General features: G+C 46.3%; 2 long non-coding RNA genes and 1 other non-coding gene across 3 annotated transcripts in view; 2 read left to right on the top strand and 1 right to left on the bottom strand.

The window, feature by feature from the left end:
- The first annotated feature begins 282 nt into the window (after window positions 1-282).
- On the top strand, window positions 283-3,689 carry LOC100910628 (uncharacterized). Its single transcript, XR_015641570.1, has 3 exons — window positions 283-649; window positions 948-1,145; window positions 3,013-3,689. It is a non-coding gene; the product is annotated as an uncharacterized LOC100910628 (long non-coding RNA).
- A 4,369-nt stretch (window positions 3,690-8,058) lies between these two features.
- LOC148000087 (uncharacterized) overlaps window positions 8,059-20,760 on the bottom strand; it is a 21,026-nt gene continuing 8,324 nt past the window's right edge. The window contains exons 2-3 of the long non-coding RNA XR_015641571.1: window positions 12,851-13,005; window positions 8,059-8,250 (exon numbers count right to left, since the gene is read on the bottom strand). This is a non-coding gene — a long non-coding RNA (uncharacterized LOC148000087). The remainder of the gene's footprint in view (window positions 8,251-12,850; window positions 13,006-20,760) is intronic.
- LOC120098041 (U1 spliceosomal RNA) lies at window positions 12,843-13,008 on the top strand. Its single transcript, XR_015642085.1, has one exon. It is a non-coding gene; the product is annotated as a U1 spliceosomal RNA (small nuclear RNA).

Raw genomic sequence — 20,760 nt, 5'->3', positions numbered from 1 at the left:
TCCCAACTACCAAAAATGGGCAAGGGCCCCAGGTTTTTCTGCCATATCTCTAACCTTTGTTCCTTCATAAAGTGCTTGGTTCCTCTCTACACAGAACTGGACTCTTTCCAACCCGAGTCTCCAGGTTCTTAAGGATCCTAAGAAGAGGTCAGGGGAGGGAACCCTGGTCCACAGCTCTCGCCCCACCCCCATCCCCATCAAGGCAGGAAAAGGAAGCCCCTTTGTGTGCACAACTTGCTGACAATTGCTGGCTCTTGCCACAGTGGTGTGCTTTCCTCTCTCAGTATAGGAAGCTGCTCAGAACTGCAGCAGGGCAGAAAGACAGGAGGAGCTGTCCCTTCTGAAGACAGCGGGGTTGCAGAGGCCACGCAAACGCTACTCTGGGTTATTTCGGGACCAGCAATGAAACATTGAGCCAGCCTTTTCTCTCCGAGCCAGCCACACCAGCACGATTTGACTTTTGACATCTTTCCTTGTGATGAGAAACGGCTGACTCTTTCAGCAGTTGTAGGCAAAAGGGCCTGCTAACCGGAGGGAAGGAAACCCGTACCACAGACCCTACAGGAAGGAAGGCCTGTGCCTGGGAAACTCACAGGCAGAAGCCGTTAGAGGGCAGCAAGTGTCTGTCTGGGAGCCCAGGCAGCAAGAGGTATTTCTCGCTCCTCTCCTTTCAATTACAGGGTGTCTCTAAAGGCAAAGCACCAGGGCTCCAGCGTCAGCAGAAATACAAGTTGGAAAGATCCAGGGTGGTGGAAGGGGAGGCACCCTCCAATCCCCAGCTCTTGGCAAGGTTGGGCGGTGGCCGTGCAGATCTCACCCTTACTGCCCTGGAACCCCCCTGGGTAGAGGACCCTGGCAGAGCCAGCGCAGCTGAGCAGAGAGAGGGTGGGGAGCTTGGGCACCCAGCCTTTTGTGTCACTTTGCTCCTTGGCCTCCTGCAACTCTAGGACAAAGGAGCGCCTGGGAGCTGCCAGCAGCCTGGGGGCACCACTGGGTTTGACAAGGAAGGACGAAACCTGATCCCAGCAAACGGGACACGTCGTCGTTGTGCTGTTCTGTAAGGTGACCCAGTTCTGAGACCAGACGCTAGGCTCTGATCACACTGTATCTGTCACACACCCTGCTTGCAACCCTCGGCCTCCGAGGTAAGAAAGCAGCATCCTTCCTTCCTTCCAACCGGACAAATGAGAGATACCACTGAGCATCCCCCAGCAGCTGCACACTCTGAGGTGTTGTGTTTTATTGAAAGAAAGAAAGAAAGAAAGAAAGAAAGAAAGAAAGAAAGAAAGAAAGAAAAGAAAAGAAAAGAAAGGAAAAGAAAAGAAAGAAAAGAAAGGGAGCCGAGGATATGTTTGAGAGAGCCAGGTATGGTGAGGTGGGAGGGGGTGGCTCAGTGAGTCCACGCTGAGGCATCCCCTCCCCTTGAGGTACCAACCATACAATAGTAGGAATAGAGTTTATTTAGGGCAGGGAAGGGGAGTTGGGAAGGGGAAAGAGGTTGGGAAGGAGAGAGAGAGAAAGAGAGAGAGAGAGAGAGAGAGAGAGAGAGAGAGAGAGAGAGAGAGAGAGAGAGAGAGAGACTCGAGAAAGGGGTCAGGGAGAGAAGGGGCAGAGTGAGTAAGAGATCAAGGAGGAGATGAACAACTCCTTTTAGAGTGAGTCAGGCATACCTGGCTGTTGCCAGGTAATTGTGGGGCAGAGCCTAGAAGAAATGCTAACATTCCTCCGTTTTTGGTTTAATTAAAAAAAAAAAAAAACTAGAAAGAGGTGATGGTGCCACATCTGTGGGTTGCCTCTCTGGAGCTGTCCTGGATGTAGATTTTAAGTAAACGCCTAGACTTGAAACAACCAACTCTCCTAAGAACATACACTGGGGGAAGGGATGCCTCAGCATGGGCCTGCAGAGGCCCCCTCCCACGGTACCACACCAAACACACCCTTGGCTCTTACTTTTCTCTTCTCTTCTTTTCTTTCTTTCTTTCTTTCTTTTTTTTCTTTAAATAAAACACAACAGAAGGGACCCAGTGGCAGCTAGGAGTGGCCTCCTGCCTCTCCTGCCTTGGAGCTTTTTACCAAGTCTTCTACCAGGGTTGGGCCTAGCATGGGTGCAGGTCACTGGGAGACAGTCGAGGGTCTGGTACAATCTGGTTACTCATTTCTTTTCCCAAGCCCCTGGAGGACAGCCCTGATTCACAGTCATGGGACTGGAAGACCTTCATGTGACAGGCTCTGGTCCAAAAGGCTCAAGGTGACAGGTTACCAAATCCAAGCACTGAGCGTTCACTGTTCACCCAGGCAGCAAGCGCAGGCTGGGGCAAGGCGCCTGTTCACCTCCTTCCCAGCACCCAGTCTCATTTATACCTTGTTGAGAAGCGCTCTTTGCCCTGGCCCTGACTACAGCAGGTGACCTAAGACTCCAGCTAGCCTCCCCATCCCATGCTTGAATTTGTCATCATATTCAATGTTTCTTGGTCAAGAGATTGTTAAGCACAATTCTCAATTATTTCTGGGCCAACCCTCCTCCCCACCCCCCATTCCGTGTCTGTGTCTTTCATGATCTGCTCTTGGGACTCTCCTTTAGCTTCGTGACTTAAGTGAAAAGGGACTAAGGGGACCTCTAAATTGGATTGGTAGATAGACCCATCACTCACAGTGAGAACACAGTGGCTAGGAACCTAACAGAGTTCGTGGAAGACTTTGCCATCATTGGCAAAGCCCTTCTAATTTTCTATAACACTGAACCAGGGATTCTAAATTTCTCACGGACAACCATTCAAGACTCTCCAAAATATACGGTAAACCCAGTTCTTCCAACCTGCTAAATACTGAGCCATAACATTAGCTGCTGACCCCAGAAAGGATGGCGGACTGATCACTACACTCATGGCCTAACCCACTGCTGCTGTCACTAAAACCTCAAACGGATGCTTGTAGCTTTGGGCAAAAACTCCGTGGAATGAATACTCACAGGATTTGTTTAATTTGTTTGTTTTATAAACTGACTTTACCCAGAGAGAGAAGACAGCTCTTCCACATTGCCTGGAGCCTCTCTGACCTGTTTGCGCACTGTACGAAGGAGGACACATCCTGAAAGAGGCTGTCACTTCAGCTGCAGGCTCCACGGTCCCTATGAGACAGCCACAGAAGGGTCCCTGCACTGTTAGGTGTTTGGTCCCACTCACCATGGAGACCTCATCTTCATCACAGCACTTTGGATTCGTGCTTCCCTTCCATCAACTGCCTTCCTCATTTCTAAGATAGTGGTAGTCATAGCAACAAGTTCCGAGTGTTACTGCAGGACTTAAGTAAGATAGTGTAGCTAAAATATTGAGTGTCTTGTGCTCAGCTAGCAGTAAGTGTTTAATGAATATTAGGTATACTCATGGTTTCTGACCAATATTGACTGTAAGATCTTATCACTAGGGACTGTGATTATCTCAATCAATAAACTGCTATGCAAGCATGAAGCTCAGAGTGTGGATCTTCAGTGCCCACATAAAAGCCAGATGTGGGGCTGGCTCAGAGGTTAAGAGCACTGACTGCTCTTCCAGAGGTTCCAAGTTCAAATCCCAGCAACCACATGGTGGCTCACAACCATCTGTAATGAGATCTGATGCCCTCTTCTGGTGTGTCTGAAGACAGCTACAATGTACTTGTGTATAATAAATAAATAAATCTAAAAAAAAAAAGAGCCAGGTGTGGTGGCATGTACCTGTAATATCAATGCTGAGAAGAGGGAGACAGCAAATCCCTTGAGCTTCCTGGTCAACCACCCTAACTGAATCAGTGTGCTTCTGGTTTAGTGAGAAACTCTGTCAAGAATAAGGAAGGCTGGAGAAATGGCTCAGCTGTTAAAGGCAGTAGTTCTCCTGCAAGCGATGGGAGTCCAGCTCTCAGCACCCACATCAGGAGGGTCATAACTGTTGTAACTCCAGCTCCAAGGAGCAAAAGCTCTCCTCTGGCACCCTAAATGTATGGTCGTCTTTAGGCATTAAGAAACTGACCTTGGGGGGTTGGGGATTTAGCTCAGCGGTAGAGCGCTTGGGTTCGGTCCCCAGCTCTGAAAAAAAGAAAAAAAAAAAAAAGACACTGAACTTGGGAAAGTGTGACCTTTATGACTTCAAGTTGGGGACATGTGATGAAATTTTTAGACAAAACTGGGCCAAGAAGTGATCTCCTCAGGTTGCTTCCCTCCACTGCCCAGGGACTCTGAAGTCTCTACTACCTGATCTTGGTCTTAGCAGTGAGTGTCTAGGAAGAAGGTAAAGCCTTTGCACAAAAGGAGACAGAGAGATCTGCACCGAGTAAGGATCAGGGGTGGGCTGTGGATAAGTTGAAGGTAGACAAAAAAGAAAATAATAAGCAAACCAGAGGCACTAGGAAGGCGGGAATCAAGATAAAATTGCCTAAGTCCAAAAGTGGGAGGAAGCTGGAGACATGGCTCAGCAGTTAAGAGATCTTCCAGAGGACCCAGGTTCAATTCCCAGCACATACATGAAGGCTCACAATCATTTGTAACTCCAGTTCCAGAGGATTGGAGGGCACAGCACAGACAGACAAGTGGGTAAAATACTCATATATATAAATATATTATACATATATAATATATACATAAATATAATATATACCCATACACATTCTCTCTCTCTATTTCTGTCTCTCTCTCTCTGTTTCTCTCTCTCTCTCTCTCTCTATATATATATATATATATATATGTATATATATATATGTATGTATATATATATGTTGTAAAAATAACAAAATAAATAATTATAGTTGTCTTTCACCCGCTTGGTCTGCACTGCAGTGCCCCAAGATATCTGCTAGATATCTTAGCGGAAACACATCCCAGCCGCACACTTTCCTACACTCAAACCCTCACATAAAAGAACACACAACACAATAATCTTTGACCCAATTGATGAGCTATAATTGTCCACTTAAACATACAAAGCCCTCCTCTCTCCTGTCTCTTCCTGTCCTAGTCTCCTCCTCTTCCTTCAAACTTCTCTCCCTCCCATCCTTCCTTTTCCTCCAATGACAGGCCTCCTTCTATCCTGTACCTGCCCCTCACCTGTACTTTACATATTCAATGGGGAGGTGGTTCTGGTGAAGTCACCTGAGTTCTGAGTAAGTGACTAGGCAGCTGTCCTTGGGGCAGTGGAATTAGCATCAAAATACAGATAACTTCAGGGCAAACCACATATATATATTTGTGAAAGAAAAGTGTTAAAGGAAGCAGATAGGGATTTACAGAGAATTTCCAGTCTAAGGTGGATGACAAGAAAGAAAGAAAAAGTGGTTGTATATCTGAACAGCCACAGCTCGCCCTTGGCTAAGAGGCTTTCAGAATTCACACATGTCCACCAGGGCAGCTGAGAGTGACCTCAGGCAGACAGGAAAGACCTTCTCAATCTAGCCACTTGGATTCTCAGCATGTTAACTTACAGAAGGATGCTTTCACTTCCTGGAAACCTCCAGGCACAAGGAAGATGCACAGCGGACTTTGCTCAGCACACCTGCCCTTCAAGGTCAAGATGGATCTACAGTCAGCCTTGTACATAAACTAAGACCCTGCTGTTCTTGGAAGCTCCCACTTTGCTGTTTGAAACCTAACAGAAGCCCATCATCTTCACATCTTAGAATCTTAACGCATGGGAAAGGCGCCTATGGTAGTGTGTATGGCTCTTCCGAAACTCAAAGCTTCACGCATTCTGGAAACCAGCTTCTAGGGATGGAATGTGTCCCTATGACGTTCATGTCTTTGGAGGTCTCGTGGTGGTGAGTCCTTTGGAAGATAGTTAAGATTTGATGACATCATGAACGTGAATCTCCACAGTGGAATTCATAGTTTTGTAAGACAGAAAGCACTGGACATGGTGGAGTATACATTTTAACCCATGTACTTGGGAAATAGAGAAGACAGGTTCAGGAATTAAGGGCTAGCCTCAGATACATAGCAAGTTTCAGGATCTGTCTCAGGGGAAGGGTGGTTGGGGTGAGAGTGAGGTGGGGAAAAGAGTTAGCACATTTGTTGTGTAGCCCCTTGTGATACTTTCCACAGTGTTAGGAGTCATCAAGAAGGCCTCCACCAGGTACTAGGCCCTGGATATTGCAAGCCTCAGCCTTCAGAACAATGTGCTAAACAGACCTCTCCTTCATGTGAATTACCTGGCCTTTAGCCTTCAGTCGTCTTCAGCAACAAGACACCAAGACATCAGAAGCAGGTCTTAGCCAAATTCCAAATTCATTGTCAAGAAAGGTGACTCTAGGACAAGAAGAGCCAGCAGCAGCTTATTTGGTGACTGAATAAAGCCTAGAGTGAGCTGCCTGTGCAGCCTTGGGTGGGCATTGAGTGTACTTCTAGGTCCTTGTCTCCTCCTTTGGAAAATGGAAATGAATTCTATGCTGTCTCAGTTTGGGCCTTGTCATAGCCCACTACTGAGGGAAGTCAGGGCAGGAACTCAAACACACAGAAACCTGAAATGGTGACAAGATGGTGCTCCCTGGCTTGCTTGCCACCCTCACAGCTAGCTACTTTCCTTATGAGTGATGTAGTCACTACAGCAGACTGATGCCTATTACCGTACTTATTACGTTTAGTTACTCTGTGTGTGTGTGGGGGGGTGGGTATGTGTGTATACATTGACCAGGGAGTATAGAGGTCAGAGGACAAGTTGTAGGAGTTATTTTATTCCAACATGTGGTCCCAGGAATGGCAGAAAGTGCCTTTACCTGTTGAGCCATCTTTCTGACATTTATTATTATTATTATTATTATTATTATTATTATTATTATTACTATTAGCGTTGTATTGTGTGATTATGTGTTTGTCCATGTGTACACATGCACATGGAGGTCAGAGGTTAACATCAAGTCCCCTCCTTAGCTGTTGTTTTTATTTTTTATACTGTCTATATATCTTTATATACTTGTATTTTAAGGTAGTGTCACTCACTGAGCCCAGAGCACATCAATTGGCTAGACAGGATAGGTAGGGAGCTCTGGGGACCCCACCTCTGCCGTTAGTGCTAGGTGTAGGGCTGCAGTGCATGCCTTTTCTGTTGGTGCTGGTCTTCATGTGTGGATCGCAAGCACTGTATCTGCGAAATCATCTCCCCAGCCCCACACCCTTAAAATGTATTTGTACGTTTCATGGAATTCCCTGCATTCCATCGCAGGGGCATGTTACAAGGAAAGAACAACCTTGCCCCCAATGTCAGTAAATGAATCTTGATTAGTCTAAGGCAATTCTGCTGATTTCATTCTCCTTGTCTAGTAATCAGTTCGGGAAGGGACGGAGTCATCTACTTTGGGACAGGAGATTATGAGGGAAAGTTGACCGAGGTTGGGATAGGTTCTGGGAAACAGCCCACAGCTTCGAGTTTAGAGTTACAGCTACTCCTCAGCTCCACGTGTGTTTTGGAAGAAGAAGCAGGTTCTTGAATCCAAGGCCTGTTTGGGGCTACAGAGTGTGTTCAAGATCAGCATGGGACACTTAGTAAGATGTTGCCTCAAAGTTAAAGACAAAAGGGAACCAGGATCCCTGTGTCGCTTACATTTAAGTGATCTCCCAGTCACCTGCAAGAAAAGTGGAGAGGAAATCTGAAGATCCAGCCTCAGGAGTAACCCAGATAAGCCCGCAAAGGCCAAAGAAAAACAGCCAGAGAGTCTGCAAATATTCCCACCCCTGTCTAGGCCTTCCCTGACCCCTGCCCTTGCTGTGGGTCGTATGAGGGCTTTGTGGGTTCAGAAGGGGATGGAGGCTCACAGGTAGAATAAAAAAGGGTGTCATTCTGGGATCTAACAGAAGAAGCCAGTATGTGCTCACAGTAAGACACTGTCACCGCCCTACACATACACACACACACACACACACACACACACACATACTCCACAGCCAGGGTGACGTCCAGTTGTCACAGTGCTTCTGTGCTGGCTTCAGTCACACAAGCACACTGTTTAACTCTACAATACACCCTTGCATCTGTTGTCAGCTTCACTTCAGGGAGGGAGGAGGCTGCCTGGGTGATTTTATGTAAGGAATTGACAGACACAAACATTTGCTACTATTTAATTAGAACAAATGGAAAACATAGTTGCCGCACAGAACGGAAATTTCATGAGGCAGAAGCATGAACAGAATGGGAGGCCACAACCCGAGTCCTTGTCCGTGAGCATGGGAAGGGACAGTCTAAGCATTGCCATGGTGACTGGTAATCCCTGACCATCAGCTGGCGAGACGCGTACCTGGAAAGAGTTTGTAAACAGCCAGACCTAGTCATTAGAACTAGAAACTCATGTGACACCTCAAGCAATATGGTTGAGAGGGAAAAGCCAATCATTCATGCTGAGTGACTTGATTATTATCAAATAATAAGATTGTCACCACTGTAGAAACATTTTGAGAGCAAAAAAATCTGGGCCTATACTGGCTGGTTTTGTGTGTCAACTTGACACAAGCTCAGGTTATCACAGAGAAAAGAGCCTCCCTTGAGGAAACGCTTCCATGAGATCCAGCTGTAAGGCGTTTTCTCAATTAGTAATCGAGGGGGTGGGGGTGGGGTCCGTTGTCAGCGGTGCCATCCCTGGGCTAGTGGTCTTGGGTTCTATAAGAAAGCAAGCTGAGCAAGCCAGGGGAATCAAGCCAGTATGTAACATCCCTCCATGGCCTCCGCATCAGCTCCTGCTTCCTGACCTGCTTGAGTTCCAGTCCTGACTTCCTTTGGTGATGAACAGCAATGTAGAAGTGTGAGCTGAATAAACCCTTTCCTCCCCAACTTGCTTCTTGGTCATGTTTTGTGCAGGAATAGAAACCCTGACTTAAACTGAGCCAGATTAAACAAACAAACAAACAGATTCTGCTTGTTAGGGTCAAGGTACTTTCTGGCCACATAGTAGGTAGCACTACCTCCTGTTTCAACTGTAAAGATTAAGGACTGATATAGGACACAGATGGAGAATGGGAATAGACCGCATATGCTCACCCATGCCCTGATAATGCGACATAGAGCAGCAGAAGGTGACAACTGACCATAGAGACAGCAACCACACCAGAGAACTGTGCAGCCCATCAAAAACTTCTGCTTCTAGCTTTTTAGTCAATAATCTAATTCCATCTTCTGTAATATGACTCACACATTGGTATTATAGTCCTGACCTCCCTCCTTGTCTTCAAGCCCAGGTCTCTATTTGTTTGTTTAAAATGTTCACATGGATGTCTGTAAGGACTGCTAACCCAACATAGCCAGAGTCAAGCTTTTTTCCCCCAACAAATTCCATCCTTCTCCAGGATTTCCTGACTTGATGGCATCCTTACTTTCTCCACTGCTTAAGTCAGGACCTCTGGAGGTGGACGAACGTCTGACCAACCACGTTCCATGTCCCAGCATGCACCTCATCCATGCCCCTGTCATCAGAAGCCTGGGAATATATATATATATATATATATATATATATATATATATATATATATATATATATATATATATATGTCCCTAAATTGTCATCTGGAATCTCTTCTTTCCATAGCCAACAGAATAACCACTCTAAGCTTAAGTATGATGTCTCTATGGTACTCAAGGTACGTGCAGGCCTCCCCGGCTTCTGAGGTCCGGCCCAGCCTTCTCCTTCTAGCACTTCAACCAAAATGCTGTGCGTGTAAGTTCTGTACCCAGGAAGCTCTCATCTGCCTCCCTCTAGTTTCCTCCACAAAAATGTAAAAGAGTTTGGCTTATCTCTTCAGAAGGTCAGTGTCCCAACCAACCTTGTAAAAACTCTTTTGCCCACTTGAAAATTCTTGAAAAGCAATCTCCATTCTCAGACTCCCCACTCACAGGCTTCCTACCCACATCCCTCCTGCCCCATCCATCAGTTTCTTTGGGTCAGCACCACAGCTGGGCCTGCCCCTTCGGAAGCCGACACTCCCTCAAGGGTGGTGGATTTACGGTGCAGGGTTACTGGGTGCATAAATCTGGGCCTCGGGATTCAAGAACTGTGACGTTTTTACAGCCTCCTCCCCCACGTCTCTGCACATATTTGAAGCAACTGGAGAGAAGAACATCTGTTTTCACTTTTTAAAACTCACTCCATGGCTCCCATCTGACAAAAACCTCAATCTTGCCAGAGTTCTGGTCCCTGGCTGAATGAATGAGCCGCGAGGCCATGCTCTGCCAGAGGCCCTGACTGTCCTACCTCATCAGGCTTTAAAGAAGCCACGAGAACCAAAAGTCTCCATTAATGACTAAACAGAGAACATTCCTGAGATCAGGTTGGGTGGCCACCTCCCAGTTTGCCGGAAGTTAAGGAAGCACTTTTCTAGGGTAGGCAGGGAGAACCTCCAGGGCTTCTCTTTGAATAGAAGCTATACCCAGAGGACCGTGTGCAATGAATTCTGGAACTTGTAGTCTCTGGGCATCACTGAGACTCATCAGCTATCATCAGGTATATTGCACTCATTGCCCATCTGATGATCTTGGATAGAACTTATCGTGGCAAGGAGTACTGTAACTGAAAGTTGTATACATGCCACACTGCTTGACCTTTCACTCAAAGATATGAAGCCACCTAACAAAGTCCATCTTGTTAGGCATGACTTAGCTCATTGTCAACCTGTCTCACATAGATCCCCGCACCTCATGATGAGGGACCATCTTGAGATAGCCATGGTCTAGTCAGTTTAGAAAATTGTGTCCTTCCCAGAAGGTCCCTAATAGCTGGCAGGGAGGATGAGAACAATCAGAAACTGGCCTCTTTGAGAATGCTCTCCTGCAGGGAGCAGAACATTGGATCTCTTATACATCATCATTCACTGTATTTGGTGTTGGCCAGACCCACTGAGAGTACGAGTGGTCATTTTTCCCTGAAGCACACTGGCTTCAAGATGCCGATAGAAATAAAGACAAGCAAAGTCAATATAGATCATGGTGCCAGGGTCCTGTGAAGAAAGCCAGAGCGCCCCCCACCCCCCGATTTCCACACACAAGCCTACAATCCACTTGCTAATTAGGATTCTCAAATAGACTCTAAGCCTCTCCAGCTCAAAATCCTTCAAGTCCTCACAGCCTGTTCAGTGAGTTCTTGTCTCCACTCTCCTCCCACACCCTAAACTCTAGCCAAGGGGTTGTTTGCTAAAGTCAATAACCACCTCTCATTGAGCACTTATTAAATCCTGTGAACTGTGCAAAGTATGTAGAGACACTCTGTCATATGGCCCAGTATCTGTCTGAGGTGGGTAGGTTGATGCCTGGTTTTCAGGAGGTGGAACTGAGGCACAGAAGTCAAGCCAGTCATTCTGCTGGAGGTTACCACATGGACAGTAACCACAAAACCGCACAACAAAAACAACAACAACAACAACAGACATGATCACCTACCCCACCACCCCTGAACCTTGTCTGACAGCCTTAGTAAGGTCCCCCCACCCCCAATGGCTGAATCTTGGGGACACTACCCCTCTACCAAGACCATCTCCTCTACAAACATAGATTATATGCCTGTAGCCCTCTGATCCACAGACAGACCCATTGTGCTCACAATGCACCTGACCTCTCTTCATCTCTGTGTCTCTGTGTCTGTCTTTCTGCCTCTGCGTGTGTGTCTGTCTCTCTCCACAAGCATGCATGTGCATACACACACACACACACACACACACACACACACACACACACACACACACCATCTCTTATTTAAATCCTCAGTAGAAGAAGAGATGTCTAAATTACGATGACCACTTCATTGACCCATCTTCTTTGGAAAGTTGTGTCTAACCCCTTTATTTCTTGCATGTGAGCTAAATTTAATGTCCTTCTCTAGTACACACAATAAGGCTAAAATAAGGTCAGGCTGTAACCATATGGCCACTTTTGCTTTGCTCCCAGATCATCCGTCTTGGGTACAGCTCATCCTGGTAATACTCAAGCAGTTGAGATTGAATGTAACGGGGGCTTCTGTTGGGGAATGCCAAGAGCAGTAACGGAATCAATAGATCCCAGTGCGAATGCTGTACTAGAGATCATTAGTTACTTAGTTTGGTTTAGTTTGCTTTGCTTTGTTTTCTGTTTGTTTTTTTAATTTTTTTTTTTTGAGACAGAGTCTCTACCCAGCCCTGACTGTCTTAGAATTCCCTATGCCGACCAAGTTAGCCTTGAACCTTCAAAGCTCTGCCTGCCTCTGCCTAATGCTGAAATGAAAGGCGTGTGCCACCATGACTGGCCTTGGAGATTACTCTCAAAAGCAATGCCTCCTCAAGCAAAGGGCAAGGGACTTTTATTGAGGATGTTTATGAGTATTGACACAAGAGAGACAGACAGGCCTTCACATGACGAGACATGCACATTCCTGAGCATTCTCTATTCAGGTCATGCCTCTTTATATATTGCTTTAAAAACAAACAAACAAATGAACAGCCCCCCCCCCCCCAACTCAACAAGGTCTTGCTTTGTAGCATTGGCTGGCCTAGAACCTTCTATGTAAACCAGGCTGGTCTCAAACTCACAAAGATCCACTTGACTCTGCCTTCTGAATTCTGGGATCAAAGATGTATACCACCACAGCCTGCCATATATATTTCTTTTCAAAATGGACGCAAGGCTCTGCTTGGAGAATTTACTGTGGTAATCAATACAGATTACTCCAGGCCACCTCAGAAGAATAAATCAGGGTGATTCTGATTCCTAACCTGAAACAAACCCCCACTTTGAAAGTATGTTAACAGCCATTTAAAGGGCACAGTCATTTAAAAGGGAGCAGCTTTTCCCACACATGCATGCATGACTACCCCTGAAAGTATGTGCCTGGTGTTTGAGAGCCTATGCCCAGGCTCCTGTATAAAGGAATAGAGCATACTTACCTGGCAGGGGAGATACCATGATCACAAAGGTGGTTTTCCCAGGGCGAGGCTTATCCATTGCACTCCGGATGTGCTGACCCCCTGCGATTTCCCCAAATGCGGGGAAACTCGACTGCATAATTTGTGGTAGTGGGGGATTGCGTTCGCACTCTCCCCTGGCAAAAAAAAAAAAAAAAAAAGGAACAGAGCATCAGTCACAGTCCCTCTGGGGACTTGGACTCTGCGACAGTAAGCCACTTAGAAATGGACTCAGCCCTTGTCAAGCCAGGCAGTGCTGGCACCTCTGCCCGGATCTTCATGGAGGCCTCCTGGGAGACCCTGCACCAACGCCTGTCAGATGAGCAGGCCCGGGAATCCTCCTCCAAAACCACTCTGTTGTGTAAGCCACTGTGCACTGAAGTAACGTTTTCCACCCGTGATACTAAGCTGGCCTGTCCCTTTCCCCACTTACACGAGTGGAGGCGTTTCAGAGCCTTAAGTGTGATTGTGTTGTTCTCCAGTTCAGAATTCCTTTAAGGCTCTTCACCACCACCTGACCAGCCATGACACTCATCGAAATGGCATCCAAGGCTCTCCGGAGGATGACTTTTGGCCTCCACTCTCAAGAGATCACTTAGCTCTCTTTCCTCTGGCAAACCAGAATTTGTTTTATATTGAAGTCCCTCTCCCTCCCTCCCTCTCTCCTTTCTCCCTCTTCTGTTTCTCTGTGTCTCTGTCTGTGTCTCTGTCTGTCTGTCTCTGTGTCTCTGTCTGTGTCTCTGTCTGTCTATCTCTGTCTGTCTCTCTGTGTCTATCTCTGTTTCCTCTCTCTCCCTCTCTCTCTCTCTCTCTCTCTCTCTCTGTGTGTGTGTGTGTGTGTGTGTCTTCATAATTCTCTCTCTCTCTGAGATTCAAGTGTCAGATCACATGCCAAGGGTCAGTGCAAGAGCAATTTGGACGAAAGAGAAGATTAAAATGAATCTGGAGGGGAAAAAAAGTCCCTAAATTGCAATCCATCAAACCAACAGAGCTGAAGGCTCTAACTAGGTTGAAGGCTAGATGGCCCATGCACACACTCTAGACATTTTGTATTTTCTAGGAAAACAGACCAACCAGTCAGTGAGAAATGCCTACTCCCTCAGTCCCCAACATGATATTAGCGCATCCAAGACATCTCATCAGGTAGATGATGCCCAGGTGCCATTTGAAACTGATGCTGACTGGTAACCATGGGATTCTGATTCAGAGTCTGTGTGGTGGGGTGTCCCTGAGAGAGGTATGGATGTGTGGGTTGGGAGGGAGGCAGTATTGTATCTTATTTTAACTACAAAGAATATACCTGGGACAATACTGAACCCACCTCCAGAGAACATTATCTATCTATCTATCTATCTATCTATCTACCTACCTACCTATCTATCTACCTATCTAGCATCTATCTCTATCATCTACGTATCTATCATCTATGTATCTATCATCTATGTATCTATCATCTATGTATCATCTATCATCTATGTATCATCTATCATCTATGTATCTATCATCTAACTAGCTAGCTATCTTTCTATCTTAGAACACGTTGTGTATTAGTCATTTTTCTTCTTAAGCCTGACATACAGCACTTGCCACTGGTATGGGATCTAGTGTGATAACCTGACACACAGCCCAGATTGTAACAGGAGCAAGTACACATCCCTCTCCAGAAACAGTTCTCATTCCTTGTGATGGGAAGATTTGAAGCCCCCTTTTCTCATTGTCACTGTCTTTGTTGTTGTTTTGACAGACAAGCCCAGGCTGGCCTGGAACTTGCTGTGTATATCAGCCAGAGTCTAACTGTCCATAATTTTACACCATCTGCCTCTAAGAGCTGAGATTGCAGAGATGGACCACCACACTCAACTCTTCCCTAGTTCCTTAAAAACAATTACCGAATTGCACAGGGCAGTCCGAGTGCCTTGGGCTCACTCCTCCTGTCTGTTTTGGGACCTGCTGTCCTCTCTCCCTCCATCCTCCCTAGATGTTGTAGATGTTACATAACCCCCCCCCTCTCTCTCTCGTGTGTGTGTGTGTGTGTGTGTGTGTGTGTGTGTCTGTGGTGTCACACATCCGCTGAGCACTTAAGCAGAAGTTAGAGGATAACTTGTGGGAGTCAGTTCTTTGTTTCCACCATGTAGGTCCCCCAGAGAAGGAACTGAGTTTTTTTGGTTTGGTGGCGAATGTGTGAAAGCTGTTGAGAGGTCTCATAGGCCTGAATCACCTTTTTATAAATGAATGAGATCACGAAGTGCTGGTCTTCCTCTGTCTGGCTTATTTCACCTTCTGGAGCATCTGCCTGTCCCATCTGCATTGTTAAATGAGAGGGTCCCACCCTTTTAAGTGGTTGGTGTTTCATTATGAATAAAGTTCCTTTACCCATTTATCCACTGATGAAAACTCCCTTGTTTGTTTGGTTGGTTGTTTGTTTGGTTGGGTGGTGTTTTGTTGAGACAAGGTCTCACTCGGTGTAGCCCAGACAAGCCTGAAACTTACTATGTAGCCCAGGTTAGCTTCAAATTCAGGATTCTCTTACCTCAGCCTTCTGAGTACCCAGATCACAGGGCTCCCTACCCCTGCTTATGAAATAAAAATGTCTGTTAATAGGGATGTCTGAGGCAACTCCTGGAAGGCCATTTTTATTGTTGGTTGCCCCACCAAAGTGAGGGACTTGAAACATCTCTTTATTACAAAACTACATGCCTGCCCTCGCTGACAAGGGCCCCAGCCAGAGCTGTGTGACTGCTCTGGTGGCTGCTTGGCATCTTCTCTGTGCCTTGTTCCCTCACCTGCCCTTCCTTTCTTGCCAAGGGGACAGAGAGGGTACATCTCTAAGTTTCTTCTTCCTCCATGATTTTGTTAAGCTGGTCCCTCCCAGCCATTTAGACCTCAGATGTCGCCTCAGGGGCTTCCTCTCATTGCTCTCAAAAGGAAACTGTCCCTCCCTCTCCACAAGAGAGACTACAGCAAGAAACACCAATGGAACACAGGACATCCGAGAAGATATGTGGACGTCTCATTTCTCCATAAGACAATATAATGGAGATGGGAGGGGCTTTCCACTTCAGCTCCTTTAGTACAGCGACTGCTTACTTCACGCCACTAAAGGGAAAAGAATCTCAAATGTCCTCCTTCTACTACAGGCATTTGTTTCGTTCCCAAGTATTTGCCTAAGGGCCTTTAAGCAGCAAAATCTGAGAGATGCAGAGGCCTAACGCCAGCCACTTAGCATTCTTCCACGGGTATTTCTTCATGAAGCAAGGCTGTAGCTTTTGTGCCCTAGGATGGGAAGGAGAGTAAAATGGTAACTACTTCCGGGCCAGCCTCCTTCTGATGTGGCTGAGTCTGAAGAAAGTCAGGAGATACTTCTTAGCTGGGCAGCAGCAGCAGCAGCGTGGTGAAACTGTTGTTTTCCTTTTTTGCTGTATCCCAGCCAAGTACCAGCAGCATCTCCACAGTGCCAATGTCTCCTTTCTGAGTCTGGCAGAACTGCCATCATGTGGTTCTTCGTTCATACTGAGGGCGCAACCCAGGCTTCACGTCTGCCACGGAGACCTGCACACCACCAACCCCTTTTCTATCTCTTACTTTGAGGCGGGATCTCAGTAAGTCGCTCCATCCGGGCTTCTGCTCACACAGAGGCTAGGCAGGGTTCCTCACTGAGAACCGCCTGCCTCAGCCTGTCAGATATCTGGGGTAACAGGGCTGTACCACCAAACAGAGCTTTCCTCACAAAATTCTTTGCTTTAGGAAGAACTACTTTGGTTTTAATATACTATACGTTTCTCTTCTTGTTGTTCCATGATGAGTCATTCACTGACAAAATGCAAGAGTTAAAAAAAAAAAAAAAAGCTCAGGGACATAACTAGGTGCCTTCTCTCTCCCAGACTCTTCCAGTCTAAGTCAACTGGTAAACTGGATTTAGAAGGGAGGAGGGGTGGGGGACGCCCGGATGTAATTCATACAGTGCATCCTGCATAGCTTGGTCCTGGAAAGCTGACTGGGGTATGAAGGGAATGAAGAGAGGGTAGATACACAGACGGATCCTGGCCCCGAGATACAGCAGCTTGCAACCTGGAAGCTCAGTGTGTCTATTATGTGAGATGAGGAGTTCGCTAGTCTTCATGGGAGATCTCTGCAGAAGAGTCCCAGGCTGTGAACGTCTGGGAGAGGGGAGATGCCCTTGAGGCTTTCTGTGCACTCTGTCACCATCTGAACCAGAGGAAGGCTTTCCCAGTTCCTGTGGGTCTGAGGCTCTGAGAGGCCTTGATATGAGCAAGCCAACAATACACCCTCACTCAGGACCCAGGGCCTCTTCTGCTGCTGACAGTAGTGTTTGCCAATTTCACTGGTGTGGAATTTCACTCCTACCATGGCAGATCAACTTAGGGGTCGAGCATTTGCCCAATGTGCCAGGCCTCAGGTTCTGTTAGAAATCCGGTGTTCCCAAAGTCTGCCCTCAGGGACTCAGAACCAGAAGCTATGGCATCGCTAGTTGCCAATTCTTTGAAAGGTCCTCTCCACTCAGATGGCTCTCTTGTTCTTTTTCTCTGTCTCCTTGTCTGTCTGTCTATCTGTCTGTCTCTATCTCTCTCTCACGTTCTCACTTCCAGATGGCCTTTCACAAGTCTCATGTGTGAGATCTGTCATGTGATACGATCCTTTCTGCATACTTTGGCCGAGACCCACCAAGTACTTTTCCCCTAAAACCTATTATGTTCAGACCATAACACTTTAAAAAAAAAATCTCACAAGGAACCCATACAAATCAGTTACACACATCACTGCGAAACACGTTGCCACCATGCACATTTTGTGCTAAACTATGAGCTCCTACCATAGACCCCCAACTCCAGAAAAATGAAGACAGATACCAACAGACTTCTTTAGAAATATTAATTTGAACTAGTACACCTACCAAGATTTGGGTAACAGTGAGAATTCAGTACTTAATCACCACGAACAAGCTGGTGTATTATGTAAGGTTGTTGATCTGCATGGCCTTGGCTTGCCTTTCAACTTGGTGCACTGCGTGGGGGCTGAGAAGTTTGCCGATAGCTGGAGTCTAGTTGCTTAAAGCCAGGTTACCTGTGGTCTAGTAATAAAGTGTTTAGTTCCCAAGGGAACTCAGTTACCCTAATGAATATGTAACACCTTACCACCCTACCCCACCCCCATCCCTCACCCCCCCCCCCCCCCGTCGTCCCCTTGCCCCTACACTGAGGATGTTAAGCAAGCTGAGACCCAAGATCTAGACCAAGGATATAGATCAAATTCTTGGTTGACTTGGTTTAGACAAAGCAACAGGACCATTTCCACTCATCTGACTGATGCAAACAGCTTTCATCTGGAAGGATCCGGAAGGCAAAGGCTTAGAGAGTCTGACCTGGCTCTAGCTGAAAGTTCTGTCACTCACCTGGACCCCATCCCAGGTAAACTGGAAATTTCAAGGCTCAGTCAGGTATGACACTATGCAAAAAGAGAAAGCTAAGATTCGTGAGCTGGGCCTCACCCCTCACACTCCTCAGTGATGCTAACACCCCCTCCTCCTCCGGCCCTGCCAAATAGACACAAAACAAGGTAAAAGATTCAAAAAAGAAAAGAACCAGCAACCGACTCTCAGGACCAGCTGCTCTGTCCTGGGAATTGTGACACTACTGCTCTTTCTGGTCACGTATGACAGTTAACATTCTGTACCTCTAGGCATTGTGTTGGTCAAAACAATGAGGCTCTGTTTTCTGGACGGATTGTATAAAGTTTAGGGAGCCTTCACTAGGAGTTGAGGGCACAGAGTCAAAAGGCTCTGTGTGTCCCTTTAGAACACCTCTCCTGGCAGCTGGGTCCACATGACAGTTTGGGAGACTCCCTGAATGCCCGTGGGCACATGCAATCTACAGATTACAGAGCATGGAGCCCAGAGGTAGATGGGGGCATTGGCAGAGGTGAAGATGGGATTTGGGTAACAGAAAACGCTGCTGGAGTCAAGAAGAAATCAAGGCAAAAAACAAACAAACAAACAAACAAACAAACAAAAAATCCAAGGATGAGAATGCCTGGCCCATAGCCACCCAGATAGAGGGGCAAACAGGTTTGGAGTAGATGGTGACAGTGCTTTAAGTGATAAAAAAAAAGGGGGGGGGACTGTATCCTCTCCTGACAGAGCGGGCACTCACAAAAACTGCTGTACTATTTCAGCAACCGTAAGGTTTCCAAAGTCAACTGACAGCAAATCTAAACACTGTCTGTTACAGACTAAAGGGTTTTCCCTCAATCTCATCTTCTGAGGAAAGAATTCATCCAGGAGCTGGAGACAGTTCACAAAGAAGCTTATTTATCAAGATGAGGTACAGTCCACGGTACACTATACTGGAGGGGAGCACCCCACAGTGGGTACTAGATTTTATGTTCTGGATTTTAAAGACTTTTTATGAATATTTGTGAGGTAGATCCCATGTCATGAGGTAATATCCCCCCCCCCCCATCACGGTGGATCAGATCTCCCCTGGAAGGTATATCTTACCATGATCCTTTTGAAAAGCCCCCAAGGAGTTGGGAATCAAAGCAACCATGCAAATGATATTATAATGAGGCTGGGAGTCTCTTGAGGATGCTGACCCTTTATTAGTGTTAATATCTGGCAGCAGGGAGCATTCTCAGGCCTGAACATCTGACGTCTGACTGACTGACAGAAAGACTAACCTTAGCTTCAAGGATGCTTAACCACAAAGGGGCATTCTGACCACTGGAAGGCTTAGCGACTGAGTAGTGTGCTTTTCCATGGTTACATCATGTGTCACTCCTTGCTGACAGTGTCTCACAATCCCCAGTACCATCATCTAGTGAGACACAAACAAAGGAAAACCACCTTACAAATGACAAGCCGCGATTCAGTTTCCAGCCCAGAAATCTTCATTGGAACGGAGGGCACAGAATGGTGAGGGATAGAGATTGGGGGAAATATTTGAAAGGAACATGGATGAGAGAAGGGCAGAATATAAAGAGACACTACGGTGGGCCATGGCTTGCTATCTATAAGACAGAAATAGAAACCAGTCCCAATCCATTCCTCTGGTTAGTTTTCTCTTCCCACCGTGTAGGCCCCAGGCATCAAATGTCCATTCTGTTCCTGTAGCCATTTCTTTTCCTCTTAAACCACACCCATCTAATGGGAAAAAGTAGAGTATGACCTTACATATGACTGAGCAGACAATCCTACAGGAAAGCTTGTCACCTAAATGATCCTTTCTATGCATGCCTGTCAATATGCTTCCTACTGCTAACCAGATTGCCAACTACTAGACACACACACACACACACTCACACCCCCTCACACACCACACACCACACACCAGAGTCTGCTCTCTATGTATACTGGTTTTATATCTATGAATTCAGCTGGTCATACATTGAAAAATACACACACACACACACACACACACACACACACACACACACACACACCACACACCACACACCACACACCAGAGTCTGTTCTCTATGTATATTGATTTTATATCTATGAATTCAGTTGGCCATACATTGGAAAATACACACACACACACACACACACACACACACACACACACACATACACCCCACACCAGAGTCTGCTCTCTATGTACATTGGTTTTATATCTGTGAGTTCAGCTAACCATACATTGAAAAATATTCAAAAAACTGTGTATTCACTGAACACATAATGAAGTTTTATTTGTCACGACTCTCTAAGCAATACAACAACTATACACACTGTGACCAATATTATACGTAATGTAGAGATTGGAGGAGGAGTGGCAGAGTCTGTGCAAAGACACCATGTTTGATACATGGTACTTGAGTGCCTATAGTTTTTTTATCCCCACGACTTATGGAACCAATCCCCTGTGACTAGGGGGAAT

The sequence above is a fragment of the Rattus norvegicus genome, chromosome 17, assembly GCF_021556685.1.
Source record: "Rattus norvegicus strain SHRSP/BbbUtx chromosome 17, alternate assembly SHRSP_T2T, whole genome shotgun sequence".
Lineage (NCBI taxonomy): Eukaryota > Metazoa > Chordata > Mammalia > Rodentia > Muridae > Rattus > Rattus norvegicus.
This window is presented reverse-complemented; position numbering and strand designations above follow the sequence as displayed.